Source organism: Schistocerca cancellata, unplaced genomic scaffold (assembly GCF_023864275.1).
Source record: "Schistocerca cancellata isolate TAMUIC-IGC-003103 unplaced genomic scaffold, iqSchCanc2.1 HiC_scaffold_789, whole genome shotgun sequence".
In the NCBI taxonomy this organism is placed as follows: domain Eukaryota; kingdom Metazoa; phylum Arthropoda; class Insecta; order Orthoptera; family Acrididae; genus Schistocerca; species Schistocerca cancellata.
The window spans coordinates 1,642-24,532 of record NW_026046800.1 but is presented as its reverse complement, the minus strand read 5'-3'; the positions used below and the strand labels follow the sequence as shown (position 1 = coordinate 24,532).

The 22,891-nt window shown below is 42.0% G+C and overlaps 9 non-coding genes across 9 annotated transcripts; all 9 read right to left on the bottom strand.

The window, feature by feature from the left end:
• Positions 1-2,965: 2,965 nt before the first annotated feature.
• Positions 2,966-3,105, bottom strand: LOC126143290 (U4 spliceosomal RNA). Its single transcript, XR_007529689.1, has one exon. It is a non-coding gene; the product is annotated as a U4 spliceosomal RNA (small nuclear RNA).
• A 2,272-nt stretch (positions 3,106-5,377) lies between these two features.
• LOC126143289 (U4 spliceosomal RNA) lies at positions 5,378-5,517 on the bottom strand. Its single transcript, XR_007529688.1, has one exon. It is a non-coding gene; the product is annotated as a U4 spliceosomal RNA (small nuclear RNA).
• Positions 5,518-7,789: 2,272 nt separating this feature from the next.
• On the bottom strand, positions 7,790-7,929 carry LOC126143288 (U4 spliceosomal RNA). The gene has a single exon (XR_007529687.1). It is a non-coding gene; the product is annotated as a U4 spliceosomal RNA (small nuclear RNA).
• Positions 7,930-10,199: 2,270 nt separating this feature from the next.
• LOC126143287 (U4 spliceosomal RNA) lies at positions 10,200-10,339 on the bottom strand. The gene has a single exon (XR_007529686.1). It is a non-coding gene; the product is annotated as a U4 spliceosomal RNA (small nuclear RNA).
• A 2,272-nt stretch (positions 10,340-12,611) lies between these two features.
• On the bottom strand, positions 12,612-12,751 carry LOC126143285 (U4 spliceosomal RNA). The gene has a single exon (XR_007529685.1). It is a non-coding gene; the product is annotated as a U4 spliceosomal RNA (small nuclear RNA).
• A 2,272-nt stretch (positions 12,752-15,023) lies between these two features.
• On the bottom strand, positions 15,024-15,163 carry LOC126143302 (U4 spliceosomal RNA). Its single transcript, XR_007529699.1, has one exon. It is a non-coding gene; the product is annotated as a U4 spliceosomal RNA (small nuclear RNA).
• Positions 15,164-17,435: 2,272 nt separating this feature from the next.
• Positions 17,436-17,575, bottom strand: LOC126143301 (U4 spliceosomal RNA). The gene has a single exon (XR_007529698.1). It is a non-coding gene; the product is annotated as a U4 spliceosomal RNA (small nuclear RNA).
• Positions 17,576-19,847: 2,272 nt separating this feature from the next.
• LOC126143299 (U4 spliceosomal RNA) lies at positions 19,848-19,988 on the bottom strand. The gene has a single exon (XR_007529696.1). It is a non-coding gene; the product is annotated as a U4 spliceosomal RNA (small nuclear RNA).
• Positions 19,989-22,258: 2,270 nt separating this feature from the next.
• LOC126143300 (U4 spliceosomal RNA) lies at positions 22,259-22,398 on the bottom strand. The gene has a single exon (XR_007529697.1). It is a non-coding gene; the product is annotated as a U4 spliceosomal RNA (small nuclear RNA).
• Between the last annotated feature and the right edge of the window lie 493 nt (positions 22,399-22,891).

The window sequence follows — 22,891 nt, the reverse complement described above, 5'->3', positions numbered from 1 at the left end:
TAGGCAAAACCACTCCCTCCTTCCGCCTCCTTGATTTCTATCTCACCGTTTATGGCCGTCCCATCGCTCTCACCCCCACCCTTAAGTACCTTGGCGTCACCCTCGACCGTCGCCTCTCCTGGACTCCCCATCTCCAGACAATCCAAGCCAAGGCACGTTCCCGCCTCCGTCTCCTCAAGCTCCTTTCCGGCCGAACGTGGGGTCTGGACCCCTCCACCATCCTCCACACCTATAAGTCCCTCATCCGCCCTATCCTCTGTTACGCCCATCCCGCCTGGATCTCCGCCCCCCCTTCCTTTTATAAATCCCTCCAAATCCTTGAACGCCATGCTCTCCGCCTTGCCTATCGCATCCGTCTCCCTTCCCCCACGCGGATCCTGTATGACCTTATCTCCTTCCCCCACCTCCTCCTCTTCCTCGAAAGGATACGAATCCTATACACCTCCCGTAAACTCGATCCTCCTCACCCGCTCGTCTCCCCGATCCTCTCCCACCCCCGCCCGCTGCCGCGCCTGTACTCCCATGTCCCACCTGGTCTCCATCTCTCCACCCTCCATACCCTCTCCCAAGGTGGCTTCCGCCAGCTCCCCCTCCCTGATGATGTCCTCCTCCCCTGCATCTACCCCTCCTATCAACTTTGATCCTTCCCCCCCCCTCCTGTGTCATTTCCTTTCGGCACCCTCCCTCCCCCCCTTTCCCTTCCCTTCTCTTTCCTTTCCCCCTCCCTCCTACACTCTCCTCCGGGCTTCCCCTCCCCCTTCCTCCCTCCCCCTCTCTCCTTTGCCCATGGCATCTCTGCTCTCCCCTCTCCCATCTCTCCTTCCTCCTCCTCCACCCCCCTCTTGGCAGGTCCCCGGACTCGTACACGCTCAGTGAACATTCGCGCGCCGGAGACCATCGCCACCAGTGTTAGTGTGTGTGCATCGTTTTGTGTTTCGTGCAGTCCCGACTCAACTGTTCACGTGTGGCGTCGCCGTTCTCCGTGTTTTGTGCGCCGTTTTCCCAGTGTTAGTGTTTTTTCGTCCAACGTGAACGGCTTCTTGTCTCTTGTTTTTTGTATCTCCATGTTTTTGCCCGCCGTCTTTTTTGTATATCACATCTCTATCATGTTTATTGTTCAACTAAAGGCTGAAGAGCAGCGAACTATGCTGCTGCCAGCCCACCTGTATAGGTGTTTAAATTACAATAAAGGAAAAAATTACTCGAATCATGCCGTGAAATTGATTAATGTCGATGGGTGAAATATTCGTGTAACTGATTAGGCACCCTGGAAACACAATGAAATGAGATTTACAAATCCTCTCATGTGGCTGGGTTAAGTTGTTGAAATGAGTTTACCTTGCAGGAAAGTACAACTAGAATTCAGTCAGTAAATTGCTTCATAGCGCTGGGAACACATGCTGCAGTCTTAAATATACAAGATACACACTTATTCCACATTGCGCCAAACAACTTGCAGAAAAATGTATGTTTTGGGCTCCTCTGCCGTTTATGTTCTTGCCCCAGAACAATCATAGAAAACCCGCCTGCTGTCTCGTTGGCCCCAGCTAATATATTGCCTGACAAAAATGAAAATATCTGAATGTGTGCTAAATAGTATCTCGAGTGCCAACCATTCATAACAGATCCAAACAATAAGACATTTTCTATGGGTCCATTTGTGCTATGGTAGGCAGCAAATGTTGCTCACCTTGCATATAGGAACAGTCATATTCTCAAATGAAGAGACACAAAGAATGAGCCATCACAAGCCAACTACTTCTGCTCTCAAAAAATGCACCACTCCTGCTACAGTTCTCACCTACACTTGCTCTACCACTGTGTTATTCATTGCATTCCTTGGTTTATATTCACAGATACAATCACAAAATTTACCCCACAAGCATTTGTTCCCTCTCTTCAGTATTCCACATGCAATACATTCTCATAGCACACTGGACCATCATTAAGCTCACCATCCCATTTAAACTATCACACTGTATTATCTGTCACATTTGAACAGTAAATCCACAGTTCAAGGAATACACCAAGAAATGCACTAATAACACTGTTCAAAATGTGAATACCATGGCTGCAGCCAACCAAATTCTACTGCACAATCACTGCATGAAGGAGATTTACCACCAGTAGCCTTTAGATGAAACATGTAAGCTACATAAAGGTTCAACAAAACCTCAACACCAGGGACTGCATTAGCTACCATACAAATAGCTACAAGCACTTACCTTTCTTTCAATCACTCTGCTCTGCACACTACAGCACATGTATGTATTCTCAAAATGAGGCAAAGCCTTGCACAACATTACAGTTCTTCCTGTTCCATGTAACACACACCACATAGGATACTGTATTCAATGTGAGTGCCCTTACTAGGCACTGTGCAGCCTAACACATCAATCATCTCAAGTCAACAAACTCATTGCCCAATATTATCAACAGCAGTTCCATGGTCATAAGTTCTAATTATCAAGGTGTACACACAGCAGTGTCCAAAAAGGATCAAACATCCATATAATGATCAGGACACAAACACAAATTATAACACTGGCAGTGCTGTGAAAATGAATCAAGTACAACACTGGCCTCCCACACACTCACCAACTCTCACTGTACTGCCCTAGTCTCCTCCATTAAATTCTGACAGAAGTTTTGTCAAATCCTACATTTATCAGTAACCACTGCATGTATGTACCACTAGTATGCTATGGAGCAAGAATTGCCACTGGACAGAACCACATTTCAACTGTCCACATTGGCATCTTTATTCACACATAGCAGTTGCACAACATCTTACACTGAGGAGAATGTTTCTCACCAGCTGTCAAAGACATGTACACAATTCATCTGTGAACACAGCCTAGTCTGTGTACATGGTCCCTAACAACCACCAGCCAAACACTTCCACAAGTGCTGAATGTGTTCACAGATAAACACAGCTTGAAGCATTGTTTCCATGAGACTTACACCCCCTGAGGAGCTGCCAAAAATTGCCACAGAGTCGGTATTTCACGTCTCTCTGGCGGGGTATTGGTAAAAGTTTTCAACTAGCAATAATCGCACCTCAGTTATACTTCATTGGTTACGATATTGCCACTGCGCAAAGATTAACTACCTTGCGCCTGGCACTGCTATTTATACCTGACGTTCGTTCCAAGCACCTACAGGTACTTACATCATCGCTACCTATCAGTATTACCTTACACTATTCAAGTTCCTTTGGGGGAAACAAATACAGAAATATACAGAAAAAAAAACAGTAAAACACATTTTATTAGTGGCAGACTCTCTGTTCTTTGCTCCTTGTGTCTAATAGTTGCTTACACGCCCACTTACCGCCATCTTAAACACTCAAAATTGCACAGTAGTTCTCCCCTTGACCGACAGGCGCGCTACTGCTCACTCGCCTAGCCCCCCCACAGACGAAAGTAGCACAACCTCATTTAGCAAATACCGGCACACCCATTAAGACTCATCGTTAGATTTTGTTATTTTGTGGCCGCTGGTTAGTACTAGACACCAAGAAAACTGCCAACTGCATTTACATTAACTTAACAAACCATACACTTGTCAGCAAAAGCTGTTTGACGTACTGAGCAGTAGAACGCTAGTTTTACTCGAATCATGCCGTGAAATTGATTAATGTCGATGGGTGAAATATTCGTGTAACTGATTAGGCACCCTGGAAACACAATGAAATGAGATTTACAAATCCTCTCATGTGGCTGGGTTAAGTTGTTGAAATGAGTTTACCTTGCAGGAAAGTACAACTAGAATTCAGTCAGTAAATTGCTTCATAGCGCTGGGAACACATGCTGCAGTCTTAAATATACAAGATACACACTTATTCCACATTGCGCCAAACAACTTGCAGAAAAATGTATGTTTTGGGCTCCTCTGCCGTTTATGTTCTTGCCCCAGAACAATCATAGAAAACCCGCCTGCTGTCTCGTTGGCCCCAGCTAATATATTGCCTGACAAAAATGAAAATATCTGAATGTGTGCTAAATAGTATCTCGAGTGCCAACCATTCATAACAGATCCAAACAATAAGACATTTTCTATGGGTCCATTTGTGCTATGGTAGGCAGCAAATGTTGCTCACCTTGCATATAGGAACAGTCATATTCTCAAATGAAGAGACACAAAGAATGAGCCATCACAAGCCAACTACTTCTGCTCTCAAAAAATGCACCACTCCTGCTACAGTTCTCACCTACACTTGCTCTACCACTGTGTTATTCATTGCATTCCTTGGTTTATATTCACAGATACAATCACAAAATTTACCCCACAAGCATTTGTTCCCTCTCTTCAGTATTCCACATGCAATACATTCTCATAGCACACTGGACCATCATTAAGCTCACCATCCCATTTAAACTATCACACTGTATTATCTGTCACATTTGAACAGTAAATCCACAGTTCAAGGAATACACCAAGAAATGCACTAATAACACTGTTCAAAATGTGAATACCATGGCTGCAGCCAACCAAATTCTACTGCACAATCACTGCATGAAGGAGATTTACCACCAGTAGCCTTTAGATGAAACATGTAAGCTACATAAAGGTTCAACAAAACCTCAACACCAGGGACTGCATTAGCTACCATACAAATAGCTACAAGCACTTACCTTTCTTTCAATCACTCTGCTCTGCACACTACAGCACATGTATGTATTCTCAAAATGAGGCAAAGCCTTGCACAACATTACAGTTCTTCCTGTTCCATGTAACACACACCACATAGGATACTGTATTCAATGTGAGTGCCCTTACTAGGCACTGTGCAGCCTAACACATCAATCATCTCAAGTCAACAAACTCATTGCCCAATATTATCAACAGCAGTTCCATGGTCATAAGTTCTAATTATCAAGGTGTACACACAGCAGTGTCCAAAAAGGATCAAACATCCATATAATGATCAGGACACAAACACAAATTATAACACTGGCAGTGCTGTGAAAATGAATCAAGTACAACACTGGCCTCCCACACACTCACCAACTCTCACTGTACTGCCCTAGTCTCCTCCATTAAATTCTGACAGAAGTTTTGTCAAATCCTACATTTATCAGTAACCACTGCATGTATGTACCACTAGTATGCTATGGAGCAAGAATTGCCACTGGACAGAACCACATTTCAACTGTCCACATTGGCATCTTTATTCACACATAGCAGTTGCACAACATCTTACACTGAGGAGAATGTTTCTCACCAGCTGTCAAAGACATGTACACAATTCATCTGTGAACACAGCCTAGTCTGTGTACATGGTCCCTAACAACCACCAGCCAAACACTTCCACAAGTGCTGAATGTGTTCACAGATAAACACAGCTTGAAGCATTGTTTCCATGAGACTTACACCCCCTGAGGAGCTGCCAAAAATTGCCACAGAGTCGGTATTTCACGTCTCTCTGGCGGGGTATTGGTAAAAGTTTTCAACTAGCAATAATCGCACCTCAGTTATACTTCATTGGTTACGATATTGCCACTGCGCAAAGATTAACTACCTTGCGCCTGGCACTGCTATTTATACCTGACGTTCGTTCCAAGCACCTACAGGTACTTACATCATCGCTACCTATCAGTATTACCTTACACTATTCAAGTTCCTTTGGGGGAAACAAATACAGAAATATACAGAAAAAAAAACAGTAAAACACATTTTATTAGTGGCAGACTCTCTGTTCTTTGCTCCTTGTGTCTAATAGTTGCTTACACGCCCACTTACCGCCATCTTAAACACTCAAAATTGCACAGTAGTTCTCCCCTTGACCGACAGGCGCGCTACTGCTCACTCGCCTAGCCCCCCCACAGACGAAAGTAGCACAACCTCATTTAGCAAATACCGGCACACCCATTAAGACTCATCGTTAGATTTTGTTATTTTGTGGCCGCTGGTTAGTACTAGACACCAAGAAAACTGCCAACTGCATTTACATTAACTTAACAAACCATACACTTGTCAGCAAAAGCTGTTTGACGTACTGAGCAGTAGAACGCTAGTTTTACTCGAATCATGCCGTGAAATTGATTAATGTCGATGGGTGAAATATTCGTGTAACTGATTAGGCACCCTGGAAACACAATGAAATGAGATTTACAAATCCTCTCATGTGGCTGGGTTAAGTTGTTGAAATGAGTTTACCTTGCAGGAAAGTACAACTAGAATTCAGTCAGTAAATTGCTTCATAGCGCTGGGAACACATGCTGCAGTCTTAAATATACAAGATACACACTTATTCCACATTGCGCCAAACAACTTGCAGAAAAATGTATGTTTTGGGCTCCTCTGCCGTTTATGTTCTTGCCCCAGAACAATCATAGAAAACCCGCCTGCTGTCTCGTTGGCCCCAGCTAATATATTGCCTGACAAAAATGAAAATATCTGAATGTGTGCTAAATAGTATCTCGAGTGCCAACCATTCATAACAGATCCAAACAATAAGACATTTTCTATGGGTCCATTTGTGCTATGGTAGGCAGCAAATGTTGCTCACCTTGCATATAGGAACAGTCATATTCTCAAATGAAGAGACACAAAGAATGAGCCATCACAAGCCAACTACTTCTGCTCTCAAAAAATGCACCACTCCTGCTACAGTTCTCACCTACACTTGCTCTACCACTGTGTTATTCATTGCATTCCTTGGTTTATATTCACAGATACAATCACAAAATTTACCCCACAAGCATTTGTTCCCTCTCTTCAGTATTCCACATGCAATACATTCTCATAGCACACTGGACCATCATTAAGCTCACCATCCCATTTAAACTATCACACTGTATTATCTGTCACATTTGAACAGTAAATCCACAGTTCAAGGAATACACCAAGAAATGCACTAATAACACTGTTCAAAATGTGAATACCATGGCTGCAGCCAACCAAATTCTACTGCACAATCACTGCATGAAGGAGATTTACCACCAGTAGCCTTTAGATGAAACATGTAAGCTACATAAAGGTTCAACAAAACCTCAACACCAGGGACTGCATTAGCTACCATACAAATAGCTACAAGCACTTACCTTTCTTTCAATCACTCTGCTCTGCACACTACAGCACATGTATGTATTCTCAAAATGAGGCAAAGCCTTGCACAACATTACAGTTCTTCCTGTTCCATGTAACACACACCACATAGGATACTGTATTCAATGTGAGTGCCCTTACTAGGCACTGTGCAGCCTAACACATCAATCATCTCAAGTCAACAAACTCATTGCCCAATATTATCAACAGCAGTTCCATGGTCATAAGTTCTAATTATCAAGGTGTACACACAGCAGTGTCCAAAAAGGATCAAACATCCATATAATGATCAGGACACAAACACAAATTATAACACTGGCAGTGCTGTGAAAATGAATCAAGTACAACACTGGCCTCCCACACACTCACCAACTCTCACTGTACTGCCCTAGTCTCCTCCATTAAATTCTGACAGAAGTTTTGTCAAATCCTACATTTATCAGTAACCACTGCATGTATGTACCACTAGTATGCTATGGAGCAAGAATTGCCACTGGACAGAACCACATTTCAACTGTCCACATTGGCATCTTTATTCACACATAGCAGTTGCACAACATCTTACACTGAGGAGAATGTTTCTCACCAGCTGTCAAAGACATGTACACAATTCATCTGTGAACACAGCCTAGTCTGTGTACATGGTCCCTAACAACCACCAGCCAAACACTTCCACAAGTGCTGAATGTGTTCACAGATAAACACAGCTTGAAGCATTGTTTCCATGAGACTTACACCCCCTGAGGAGCTGCCAAAAATTGCCACAGAGTCGGTATTTCACGTCTCTCTGGCGGGGTATTGGTAAAAGTTTTCAACTAGCAATAATCGCACCTCAGTTATACTTCATTGGTTACGATATTGCCACTGCGCAAAGATTAACTACCTTGCGCCTGGCACTGCTATTTATACCTGACGTTCGTTCCAAGCACCTACAGGTACTTACATCATCGCTACCTATCAGTATTACCTTACACTATTCAAGTTCCTTTGGGGGAAACAAATACAGAAATATACAGAAAAAAAAACAGTAAAACACATTTTATTAGTGGCAGACTCTCTGTTCTTTGCTCCTTGTGTCTAATAGTTGCTTACACGCCCACTTACCGCCATCTTAAACACTCAAAATTGCACAGTAGTTCTCCCCTTGACCGACAGGCGCGCTACTGCTCACTCGCCTAGCCCCCCCACAGACGAAAGTAGCACAACCTCATTTAGCAAATACCGGCACACCCATTAAGACTCATCGTTAGATTTTGTTATTTTGTGGCCGCTGGTTAGTACTAGACACCAAGAAAACTGCCAACTGCATTTACATTAACTTAACAAACCATACACTTGTCAGCAAAAGCTGTTTGACGTACTGAGCAGTAGAACGCTAGTTTTACTCGAATCATGCCGTGAAATTGATTAATGTCGATGGGTGAAATATTCGTGTAACTGATTAGGCACCCTGGAAACACAATGAAATGAGATTTACAAATCCTCTCATGTGGCTGGGTTAAGTTGTTGAAATGAGTTTACCTTGCAGGAAAGTACAACTAGAATTCAGTCAGTAAATTGCTTCATAGCGCTGGGAACACATGCTGCAGTCTTAAATATACAAGATACACACTTATTCCACATTGCGCCAAACAACTTGCAGAAAAATGTATGTTTTGGGCTCCTCTGCCGTTTATGTTCTTGCCCCAGAACAATCATAGAAAACCCGCCTGCTGTCTCGTTGGCCCCAGCTAATATATTGCCTGACAAAAATGAAAATATCTGAATGTGTGCTAAATAGTATCTCGAGTGCCAACCATTCATAACAGATCCAAACAATAAGACATTTTCTATGGGTCCATTTGTGCTATGGTAGGCAGCAAATGTTGCTCACCTTGCATATAGGAACAGTCATATTCTCAAATGAAGAGACACAAAGAATGAGCCATCACAAGCCAACTACTTCTGCTCTCAAAAAATGCACCACTCCTGCTAGTTCTCACCTACACTTGCTCTACCACTGTGTTATTCATTGCATTCCTTGGTTTATATTCACAGATACAATCACAAAATTTACCCCACAAGCATTTGTTCCCTCTCTTCAGTATTCCACATGCAATACATTCTCATAGCACACTGGACCATCATTAAGCTCACCATCCCATTTAAACTATCACACTGTATTATCTGTCACATTTGAACAGTAAATCCACAGTTCAAGGAATACACCAAGAAATGCACTAATAACACTGTTCAAAATGTGAATACCATGGCTGCAGCCAACCAAATTCTACTGCACAATCACTGCATGAAGGAGATTTACCACCAGTAGCCTTTAGATGAAACATGTAAGCTACATAAAGGTTCAACAAAACCTCAACACCAGGGACTGCATTAGCTACCATACAAATAGCTACAAGCACTTACCTTTCTTTCAATCACTCTGCTCTGCACACTACAGCACATGTATGTATTCTCAAAATGAGGCAAAGCCTTGCACAACATTACAGTTCTTCCTGTTCCATGTAACACACACCACATAGGATACTGTATTCAATGTGAGTGCCCTTACTAGGCACTGTGCAGCCTAACACATCAATCATCTCAAGTCAACAAACTCATTGCCCAATATTATCAACAGCAGTTCCATGGTCATAAGTTCTAATTATCAAGGTGTACACACAGCAGTGTCCAAAAAGGATCAAACATCCATATAATGATCAGGACACAAACACAAATTATAACACTGGCAGTGCTGTGAAAATGAATCAAGTACAACACTGGCCTCCCACACACTCACCAACTCTCACTGTACTGCCCTAGTCTCCTCCATTAAATTCTGACAGAAGTTTTGTCAAATCCTACATTTATCAGTAACCACTGCATGTATGTACCACTAGTATGCTATGGAGCAAGAATTGCCACTGGACAGAACCACATTTCAACTGTCCACATTGGCATCTTTATTCACACATAGCAGTTGCACAACATCTTACACTGAGGAGAATGTTTCTCACCAGCTGTCAAAGACATGTACACAATTCATCTGTGAACACAGCCTAGTCTGTGTACATGGTCCCTAACAACCACCAGCCAAACACTTCCACAAGTGCTGAATGTGTTCACAGATAAACACAGCTTGAAGCATTGTTTCCATGAGACTTACACCCCCTGAGGAGCTGCCAAAAATTGCCACAGAGTCGGTATTTCACGTCTCTCTGGCGGGGTATTGGTAAAAGTTTTCAACTAGCAATAATCGCACCTCAGTTATACTTCATTGGTTACGATATTGCCACTGCGCAAAGATTAACTACCTTGCGCCTGGCACTGCTATTTATACCTGACGTTCGTTCCAAGCACCTACAGGTACTTACATCATCGCTACCTATCAGTATTACCTTACACTATTCAAGTTCCTTTGGGGGAAACAAATACAGAAATATACAGAAAAAAAAACAGTAAAACACATTTTATTAGTGGCAGACTCTCTGTTCTTTGCTCCTTGTGTCTAATAGTTGCTTACACGCCCACTTACCGCCATCTTAAACACTCAAAATTGCACAGTAGTTCTCCCCTTGACCGACAGGCGCGCTACTGCTCACTCGCCTAGCCCCCCCACAGACGAAAGTAGCACAACCTCATTTAGCAAATACCGGCACACCCATTAAGACTCATCGTTAGATTTTGTTATTTTGTGGCCGCTGGTTAGTACTAGACACCAAGAAAACTGCCAACTGCATTTACATTAACTTAACAAACCATACACTTGTCAGCAAAAGCTGTTTGACGTACTGAGCAGTAGAACGCTAGTTTTACTCGAATCATGCCGTGAAATTGATTAATGTCGATGGGTGAAATATTCGTGTAACTGATTAGGCACCCTGGAAACACAATGAAATGAGATTTACAAATCCTCTCATGTGGCTGGGTTAAGTTGTTGAAATGAGTTTACCTTGCAGGAAAGTACAACTAGAATTCAGTCAGTAAATTGCTTCATAGCGCTGGGAACACATGCTGCAGTCTTAAATATACAAGATACACACTTATTCCACATTGCGCCAAACAACTTGCAGAAAAATGTATGTTTTGGGCTCCTCTGCCGTTTATGTTCTTGCCCCAGAACAATCATAGAAAACCCGCCTGCTGTCTCGTTGGCCCCAGCTAATATATTGCCTGACAAAAATGAAAATATCTGAATGTGTGCTAAATAGTATCTCGAGTGCCAACCATTCATAACAGATCCAAACAATAAGACATTTTCTATGGGTCCATTTGTGCTATGGTAGGCAGCAAATGTTGCTCACCTTGCATATAGGAACAGTCATATTCTCAAATGAAGAGACACAAAGAATGAGCCATCACAAGCCAACTACTTCTGCTCTCAAAAAATGCACCACTCCTGCTACAGTTCTCACCTACACTTGCTCTACCACTGTGTTATTCATTGCATTCCTTGGTTTATATTCACAGATACAATCACAAAATTTACCCCACAAGCATTTGTTCCCTCTCTTCAGTATTCCACATGCAATACATTCTCATAGCACACTGGACCATCATTAAGCTCACCATCCCATTTAAACTATCACACTGTATTATCTGTCACATTTGAACAGTAAATCCACAGTTCAAGGAATACACCAAGAAATGCACTAATAACACTGTTCAAAATGTGAATACCATGGCTGCAGCCAACCAAATTCTACTGCACAATCACTGCATGAAGGAGATTTACCACCAGTAGCCTTTAGATGAAACATGTAAGCTACATAAAGGTTCAACAAAACCTCAACACCAGGGACTGCATTAGCTACCATACAAATAGCTACAAGCACTTACCTTTCTTTCAATCACTCTGCTCTGCACACTACAGCACATGTATGTATTCTCAAAATGAGGCAAAGCCTTGCACAACATTACAGTTCTTCCTGTTCCATGTAACACACACCACATAGGATACTGTATTCAATGTGAGTGCCCTTACTAGGCACTGTGCAGCCTAACACATCAATCATCTCAAGTCAACAAACTCATTGCCCAATATTATCAACAGCAGTTCCATGGTCATAAGTTCTAATTATCAAGGTGTACACACAGCAGTGTCCAAAAAGGATCAAACATCCATATAATGATCAGGACACAAACACAAATTATAACACTGGCAGTGCTGTGAAAATGAATCAAGTACAACACTGGCCTCCCACACACTCACCAACTCTCACTGTACTGCCCTAGTCTCCTCCATTAAATTCTGACAGAAGTTTTGTCAAATCCTACATTTATCAGTAACCACTGCATGTATGTACCACTAGTATGCTATGGAGCAAGAATTGCCACTGGACAGAACCACATTTCAACTGTCCACATTGGCATCTTTATTCACACATAGCAGTTGCACAACATCTTACACTGAGGAGAATGTTTCTCACCAGCTGTCAAAGACATGTACACAATTCATCTGTGAACACAGCCTAGTCTGTGTACATGGTCCCTAACAACCACCAGCCAAACACTTCCACAAGTGCTGAATGTGTTCACAGATAAACACAGCTTGAAGCATTGTTTCCATGAGACTTACACCCCCTGAGGAGCTGCCAAAAATTGCCACAGAGTCGGTATTTCACGTCTCTCTGGCGGGGTATTGGTAAAAGTTTTCAACTAGCAATAATCGCACCTCAGTTATACTTCATTGGTTACGATATTGCCACTGCGCAAAGATTAACTACCTTGCGCCTGGCACTGCTATTTATACCTGACGTTCGTTCCAAGCACCTACAGGTACTTACATCATCGCTACCTATCAGTATTACCTTACACTATTCAAGTTCCTTTGGGGGAAACAAATACAGAAATATACAGAAAAAAAAACAGTAAAACACATTTTATTAGTGGCAGACTCTCTGTTCTTTGCTCCTTGTGTCTAATAGTTGCTTACACGCCCACTTACCGCCATCTTAAACACTCAAAATTGCACAGTAGTTCTCCCCTTGACCGACAGGCGCGCTACTGCTCACTCGCCTAGCCCCCCCACAGACGAAAGTAGCACAACCTCATTTAGCAAATACCGGCACACCCATTAAGACTCATCGTTAGATTTTGTTATTTTGTGGCCGCTGGTTAGTACTAGACACCAAGAAAACTGCCAACTGCATTTACATTAACTTAACAAACCATACACTTGTCAGCAAAAGCTGTTTGACGTACTGAGCAGTAGAACGCTAGTTTTACTCGAATCATGCCGTGAAATTGATTAATGTCGATGGGTGAAATATTCGTGTAACTGATTAGGCACCCTGGAAACACAATGAAATGAGATTTACAAATCCTCTCATGTGGCTGGGTTAAGTTGTTGAAATGAGTTTACCTTGCAGGAAAGTACAACTAGAATTCAGTCAGTAAATTGCTTCATAGCGCTGGGAACACATGCTGCAGTCTTAAATATACAAGATACACACTTATTCCACATTGCGCCAAACAACTTGCAGAAAAATGTATGTTTTGGGCTCCTCTGCCGTTTATGTTCTTGCCCCAGAACAATCATAGAAAACCCGCCTGCTGTCTCGTTGGCCCCAGCTAATATATTGCCTGACAAAAATGAAAATATCTGAATGTGTGCTAAATAGTATCTCGAGTGCCAACCATTCATAACAGATCCAAACAATAAGACATTTTCTATGGGTCCATTTGTGCTATGGTAGGCAGCAAATGTTGCTCACCTTGCATATAGGAACAGTCATATTCTCAAATGAAGAGACACAAAGAATGAGCCATCACAAGCCAACTACTTCTGCTCTCAAAAAATGCACCACTCCTGCTACAGTTCTCACCTACACTTGCTCTACCACTGTGTTATTCATTGCATTCCTTGGTTTATATTCACAGATACAATCACAAAATTTACCCCACAAGCATTTGTTCCCTCTCTTCAGTATTCCACATGCAATACATTCTCATAGCACACTGGACCATCATTAAGCTCACCATCCCATTTAAACTATCACACTGTATTATCTGTCACATTTGAACAGTAAATCCACAGTTCAAGGAATACACCAAGAAATGCACTAATAACACTGTTCAAAATGTGAATACCATGGCTGCAGCCAACCAAATTCTACTGCACAATCACTGCATGAAGGAGATTTACCACCAGTAGCCTTTAGATGAAACATGTAAGCTACATAAAGGTTCAACAAAACCTCAACACCAGGGACTGCATTAGCTACCATACAAATAGCTACAAGCACTTACCTTTCTTTCAATCACTCTGCTCTGCACACTACAGCACATGTATGTATTCTCAAAATGAGGCAAAGCCTTGCACAACATTACAGTTCTTCCTGTTCCATGTAACACACACCACATAGGATACTGTATTCAATGTGAGTGCCCTTACTAGGCACTGTGCAGCCTAACACATCAATCATCTCAAGTCAACAAACTCATTGCCCAATATTATCAACAGCAGTTCCATGGTCATAAGTTCTAATTATCAAGGTGTACACACAGCAGTGTCCAAAAAGGATCAAACATCCATATAATGATCAGGACACAAACACAAATTATAACACTGGCAGTGCTGTGAAAATGAATCAAGTACAACACTGGCCTCCCACACACTCACCAACTCTCACTGTACTGCCCTAGTCTCCTCCATTAAATTCTGACAGAAGTTTTGTCAAATCCTACATTTATCAGTAACCACTGCATGTATGTACCACTAGTATGCTATGGAGCAAGAATTGCCACTGGACAGAACCACATTTCAACTGTCCACATTGGCATCTTTATTCACACATAGCAGTTGCACAACATCTTACACTGAGGAGAATGTTTCTCACCAGCTGTCAAAGACATGTACACAATTCATCTGTGAACACAGCCTAGTCTGTGTACATGGTCCCTAACAACCACCAGCCAAACACTTCCACAAGTGCTGAATGTGTTCACAGATAAACACAGCTTGAAGCATTGTTTCCATGAGACTTACACCCCCTGAGGAGCTGCCAAAAATTGCCACAGAGTCGGTATTTCACGTCTCTCTGGCGGGGTATTGGTAAAAGTTTTCAACTAGCAATAATCGCACCTCAGTTATACTTCATTGGTTACGATATTGCCACTGCGCAAAGATTAACTACCTTGCGCCTGGCACTGCTATTTATACCTGACGTTCGTTCCAAGCACCTACAGGTACTTACATCATCGCTACCTATCAGTATTACCTTACACTATTCAAGTTCCTTTGGGGGAAACAAATACAGAAATATACAGAAAAAAAAACAGTAAAACACATTTTATTAGTGGCAGACTCTCTGTTCTTTGCTCCTTGTGTCTAATAGTTGCTTACACGCCCACTTACCGCCATCTTAAACACTCAAAATTGCACAGTAGTTCTCCCCTTGACCGACAGGCGCGCTACTGCTCACTCGCCTAGCCCCCCCACAGACGAAAGTAGCACAACCTCATTTAGCAAATACCGGCACACCCATTAAGACTCATCGTTAGATTTTGTTATTTTGTGGCCGCTGGTTAGTACTAGACACCAAGAAAACTGCCAACTGCATTTACATTAACTTAACAAACCATACACTTGTCAGCAAAAGCTGTTTGACGTACTGAGCAGTAGAACGCTAGTTTTACTCGAATCATGCCGTGAAATTGATTAATGTCGATGGGTGAAATATTCGTGTAACTGATTAGGCACCCTGGAAACACAATGAAATGAGATTTACAAATCCTCTCATGTGGCTGGGTTAAGTTGTTGAAATGAGTTTACCTTGCAGGAAAGTACAACTAGAATTCAGTCAGTAAATTGCTTCATAGCGCTGGGAACACATGCTGCAGTCTTAAATATACAAGATACACACTTATTCCACATTGCGCCAAACAACTTGCAGAAAAATGTATGTTTTGGGCTCCTCTGCCGTTTATGTTCTTGCCCCAGAACAATCATAGAAAACCCGCCTGCTGTCTCGTTGGCCCCAGCTAATATATTGCCTGACAAAAATGAAAATATCTGAATGTGTGCTAAATAGTATCTCGAGTGCCAACCATTCATAACAGATCCAAACAATAAGACATTTTCTATGGGTCCATTTGTGCTATGGTAGGCAGCAAATGTTGCTCACCTTGCATATAGGAACAGTCATATTCTCAAATGAAGAGACACAAAGAATGAGCCATCACAAGCCAACTACTTCTGCTCTCAAAAAATGCACCACTCCTGCTACAGTTCTCACCTACACTTGCTCTACCACTGTGTTATTCATTGCATTCCTTGGTTTATATTCACAGATACAATCACAAAATTTACCCCACAAGCATTTGTTCCCTCTCTTCAGTATTCCACATGCAATACATTCTCATAGCACACTGGACCATCATTAAGCTCACCATCCCATTTAAACTATCACACTGTATTATCTGTCACATTTGAACAGTAAATCCACAGTTCAAGGAATACACCAAGAAATGCACTAATAACACTGTTCAAAATGTGAATACCATGGCTGCAGCCAACCAAATTCTACTGCACAATCACTGCATGAAGGAGATTTACCACCAGTAGCCTTTAGATGAAACATGTAAGCTACATAAAGGTTCAACAAAACCTCAACACCAGGGACTGCATTAGCTACCATACAAATAGCTACAAGCACTTACCTTTCTTTCAATCACTCTGCTCTGCACACTACAGCACATGTATGTATTCTCAAAATGAGGCAAAGCCTTGCACAACATTACAGTTCTTCCTGTTCCATGTAACACACACCACATAGGATACTGTATTCAATGTGAGTGCCCTTACTAGGCACTGTGCAGCCTAACACATCAATCATCTCAAGTCAACAAACTCATTGCCCAATATTATCAACAGCAGTTCCATGGTCATAAGTTCTAATTATCAAGGTGTACACACAGCAGTGTCCAAAAAGGATCAAACATCCATATAATGATCAGGACACAAACACAAATTATAACACTGGCAGTGCTGTGAAAATGAATCAAGTACAACACTGGCCTCCCACACACTCACCAACTCTCACTGTACTGCCCTAGTCTCCTCCATTAAATTCTGACAGAAGTTTTGTCAAATCCTACATTTATCAGTAACCACTGCATGTATGTACCACTAGTATGCTATGGAGCAAGAATTGCCACTGGACAGAACCACATTTCAACTGTCCACATTGGCATCTTTATTCACACATAGCAGTTGCACAACATCTTACACTGAGGAGAATGTTTCTCACCAGCTGTCAAAGACATGTACACAATTCATCTGTGAACACAGCCTAGTCTGTGTACATGGTCCCTAACAACCACCAGCCAAACACTTCCACAAGTGCTGAATGTGTTCACAGATAAACACAGCTTGAAGCATTGTTTCCATGAGACTTACACCCCCTGAGGAGCTGCCAAAAATTGCCACAGAGTCGGTATTTCACGTCTCTCTGGCGGGGTATTGGTAAAAGTTTTCAACTAGCAATAATCGCACCTCAGTTATACTTCATTGGTTACGATATTGCCACTGCGCAAAGATTAACTACCTTGCGCCTGGCACTGCTATTTATACCTGACGTTCGTTCCAAGCACCTACAGGTACTTACATCATCGCTACCTATCAGTATTACCTTACACTATTCAAGTTCCTTTGGGGGAAACAAATACAGAAATATACAGAAAAAAAAACAGTAAAACACATTTTATTAGTGGCAGACTCTCTGTTCTTTGCTCCTTGTGTCTAATAGTTGCTTACACGCCCACTTACCGCCATCTTAAACACTCAAAATTGCACAGTAGTTCTCCCCTTGACCGACAGGCGCGCTACTGCTCACTCGCCTAGCCCCCCCACAGACGAAAGTAGCACAACCTCATTTAGCAAATACCGGCACACCCATTAAGACTCATCGTTAGATTTTGTTATTTTGTGGCCGCTGGTTAGTACTAGACACCAAGAAAACTGCCAACTGCATTTACATTAACTTAACAAACCATACACTTGTCAGCAAAAGCTGTTTGACGTACTGAGCAGTAGAACGCTAGTTTTACTCGAATCATGCCGTGAAATTGATTAATGTCGATGGGTGAAATATTCGTGTAACAGATTAGGCACCCTGGAAACACAATGAAATGAGATTTACAAATCCTCTCATGTGGCTGGGTTAAGTTGTTGAAATGAGTTTACCTTGCAGGAAAGTACAACTAGAATTCAGTCAGTAAATTGCTTCATAGCGCTGGGAACACATGCTGCAGTCTTAAATATACAAGATACACACTTATTCCACATTGCGCCAAACAACTTGCAGAAAAATGTATGTTTTGGGCTCCTCTGCCGTTTATGTTCTTGCCCCAGAACAATCATAGAAAACCCGCCTGCTGTCTCGTTGGCCCCAGCTAATATATTGCCTGACAAAAATGAAAATATCTGAATGTGTGCTAAATAGTATCTCGAGTGCCAACCATTCATAACAGATCCAAACAATAAGACATTTTCTATGGGTCCATTTGTGCTATGGTAGGCAGCAAATGTTGCTCACCTTGCATATAGGAACAGTCATATTCTCAAATGAAGAGACACAAAGAATGAGCCATCACAAGCCAACTACTTCTGCTCTCAAAAAATGCACCACTCCTGCTACAGTTCTCACCTACACTTGCTCTACCACTGTGTTATTCATTGCATTCCTTGGTTTATATTCACAGATACAATCACAAAATTTACCCCACAAGCATTTGTTCCCTCTCTTCAGTATTCCACATGCAATACATTCTCATAGCACACTGGACCATCATTAAGCTCACCATCCCATTTAAACTATCACACTGTATTATCTGTCACATTTGAACAGTAAATCCACAGTTCAAGGAATACACCAAGAAATGCACTAATAACACTGTTCAAAATGTGAATACCATGGCTGCAGCCAACCAAATTCTACTGCACAATCACTGCATGAAGGAGATTTACCACCAGTAGCCTTTAGATGAAACATGTAAGCTACATAAAGGTTCAACAAAACCTCAACACCAGGGACTGCATTAGCTACCATACAAATAGCTACAAGCACTTACCTTTCTTTCAATCACTCTGCTCTGCACACTACAGCACATGTATGTATTCTCAAAATGAGGCAAAGCCTTGCACAACATTACAGTTCTTCCTGTTCCATGTAACACACACCACATAGGATACTGTATTCAATGTGAGTGCCCTTACTAGGCACTGTGCAGCCTAACACATCAATCATCTCAAGTCAACAAACTCATTGCCCAATATTATCAACAGCAGTTCCATGGTCATAAGTTCTAATTATCAAGGTGTACACACAGCAGTGTCCAAAAAGGATCAAACATCCATATAATGATCAGGACACAAACACAAATTATAACACTGGCAGTGCTGTGAAAATGAATCAAGTACAACACTGGCCTCCCACACACTCACCAACTCTCACTGTACTGCCCTAGTCTCCTCCATTAAATTCTGACAGAAGTTTTGTCAAATCCTACATTTATCAGTAACCACTGCATGTATGTACCACTAGTATGCTATGGAGCAAGAATTGCCACTGGACAGAACCACATTTCAACTGTCCACATTGGCATCTTTATTCACACATAGCAGTTGCACAACATCTTACACTGAGGAGAATGTTTCTCACCAGCTGTCAAAGACATGTACACAATTCATCTGTGAACACAGCCTAGTCTGTGTACATGGTCCCTAACAACCACCAGCCAAACACTTCCACAAGTGCTGAATGTGTTCACAGATAAACACAGCTTGAAGCATTGTTTCCATGAGACTTACACCCCCTGAGGAGCTGCCAAAAATTGCCACAGAGTCGGTATTTCACGTCTCTCTGGCGGGGTATTGGTAAAAGTTTTCAACTAGCAATAATCGCACCTCAAGTTATACTTCATTGGTTACGATATTGCCACTGCGCAAAGATTAACTACCTTGCGCCTGGCACTGCTATTTATACCTGACGTTCGTTCCAAGCACCTACAGGTACTTACATCATCGCTACCTATCAGTATTACCTTACACTATTCAAGTTCCTTTGGGGGAAACAAATACAGAAATATACAGAAAAAAAACAGTAAAACACATTTTATTAGTGGCAGACTCTCTGTTCTTTGCTCCTTGTGTCTAATAGTTGCTTACACGCCCACTTACCGCCATCTTAAACACTCAAAATTGCACAGTAGTTCTCCCCTTGACCGACAGGCGCGCTACTGCTCACTCGCCTAGCCCCCCCACAGACGAAAAGTAGCACAACCTCATTTAGCAAATACCGGCACACCCATTAAGACTCATCGTTAGATTTTGTTATTTTGTGGCCGCTGGTTAGTACTAGACACCAAGAAAACTGCCAACTGCATTTACATTAACTTAACAAACCATACACTTGTCAGCAAAAGCTGTTTGACGTACTGAGCAGTAGAACGCTAGTTTTACTCGAATCATGCCGTGAAATTGATTAATGTCGATGGGTGAAATATTCGTGTAACAGATTAGGCACCCTGGAAACACAATGAAATGAGATTTACAAATCCTCTCATGTGGCTGGGTTAAGTTGTTGAAATGAGTTTACCTTGCAGGAAAGTACAACTAGAATTCAGTCAGTAAATTGCTTCATAGCGCTGGGAACACATGCTGCAGTCTTAAATATACAAGATACACACTTATTCCACATTGCGCCAAACAACTTGCAGAAAAATGTATGTTTTGGGCTCCTCTGCCGTTTATGTTCTTGCCCCAGAACAATCATAGAAAACCCGCCTGCTGTCTCGTTGGCCCCAGCTAATATATTGCCTGACAAAAATGAAAATATCTGAATGTGTGCTAAATAGTATCTCGAGTGCCAACCATTCATAACAGATCCAAACAATAAGACATTTTCTATGGGTCCATTTGTGCTATGGTAGGCAGCAAATGTTGCTCACCTTGCATATAGGAACAGTCATATCTCAAATGAAGAGACACAAAGAATGAGCCATCACAAGCCAACTACTTCTGCTCTCAAAAAATGCACCACTCCTGCTACAGTTCTCACCTACACTTGCTCTACCACTGTGTTATTCATTGCATTCCTTGGTTTATATTCACAGATACAATCACAAAATTTACCCCACAAGCATTTGTTCCCTCTCTTCAGTATTCCACATGCAATACATTCTCATAGCACACTGGACCATCATTAAGCTCACCATCCCATTTAAACTATCACACTGTATTATCTGTCACATTTGAACAGTAAATCCACAGTTCAAGGAATACACCAAGAAATGCACTAATAACACTGTTCAAAATGTGAATACCATGGCTGCAGCCAACCAAATTCTACTGCACAATCACTGCATGAAGCAGATTTACCACCAGTAGCCTTTAGATGAAACATGTAAGCTACATAAAGGTTCAACAAAACCTCAACACCAGGGACTGCATTAGCTACCATACAAATAGCTACAAGCACTTACCTTTCTTTCAATCACTCTGCTCTGCACACTACAGCACATGTATGTATTCTCAAATGAGGCAAAGCCTTGCACAACATTACAGTTCTTCCTGTTCCATGTAACACACACCACATAGGATACTGTATTCAATGTGAGTGCCCTTACTAGGCACTGTGCAGCCTAACACATCAATCATCTCAAGTCAACAAACTCATTGCCCAATATTATCAACAGCAGTTCCATGGTCATAAGTTCTAATTATCAAGGTGTACACACAGCAGTGTCCAAAAAGGATCAAACATCCATATAATGATCAGGACACAAACACAAATTATAACACTGGCAGTGCTGTGAAAATGAATCAAGTACAACACTGGCCTCCCACACACTCACCAACTCTCACTGTACTGCCCTAGTCTCCTCCATTAAATTCTGACAGAAGTTTTGTCAAATCCTACATTTATCAGTAACCACTGCATGTATGTACCACTAGTATGCTATGGAGCAAGAATTGCCACTGGACAGAACCACATTTCAACTGTCCACATTGGCATCTTTATTCACACATAGCAGTTGCACAACATCTTACACTGAGGAGAATGTTTCTCACCAGCTGTCAAAGACATGTACACAATTCATCTGTGAACACAGCCTAGTCTGTGTACATGGTCCCTAACAACCACCAGCCAAACACTTCCACAAGTGCTGAATGTGTTCACAGATAAACACAGCTTGAAGCATTGTTTCCATGAGACTTACACCCCCTGAGGAGCTGCCAAAAATTGCCACAGAGTCGGTATTTCACGTCTCTCTGGCGGGGTATTGGTAAAAGTTTTCAACTAGCAATAATCGCACCTCAGTTATACTTCATTGGTTACGATATTGCCACTGCGCAAAGATTAACTACCTTGCGCCTGGCACTGCTATTTATACCTGACGTTCGTTCCAAGCACCTACAGGTACTTACATCATCGCTACCTATCAGTATTACCTTACACTATTCAAGTTCCTTTGGGGGAAACAAATACAGAAATATACAGAAAAAAAAACAGTAAAACACATTTTATTAGTGGCAGACTCTCTGTTCTTTGCTCCTTGTGTGTCTAATAGTTGCTTACACGCCCACTTACCGCCATCTTAAACACTCAAAATTGCACAGTAGTTCTCCCCTTGACCGACAGGCGCGCTACTGCTCACTCGCCTAGCCCCCCCACAGACGAAAGTAGCACAACCTCATTTAGCAAATACCGGCACACCCATTAAGACTCATCGTTAGATTTTGTTATTTTGTGGCCGCTGGTTAGTACTAGACACCAAGAAAACTGCCAACTGCATTTACATTAACTTAACAAACCATACACTTGTCAGCAAAAGCTGTTTGACGTACTGAGCA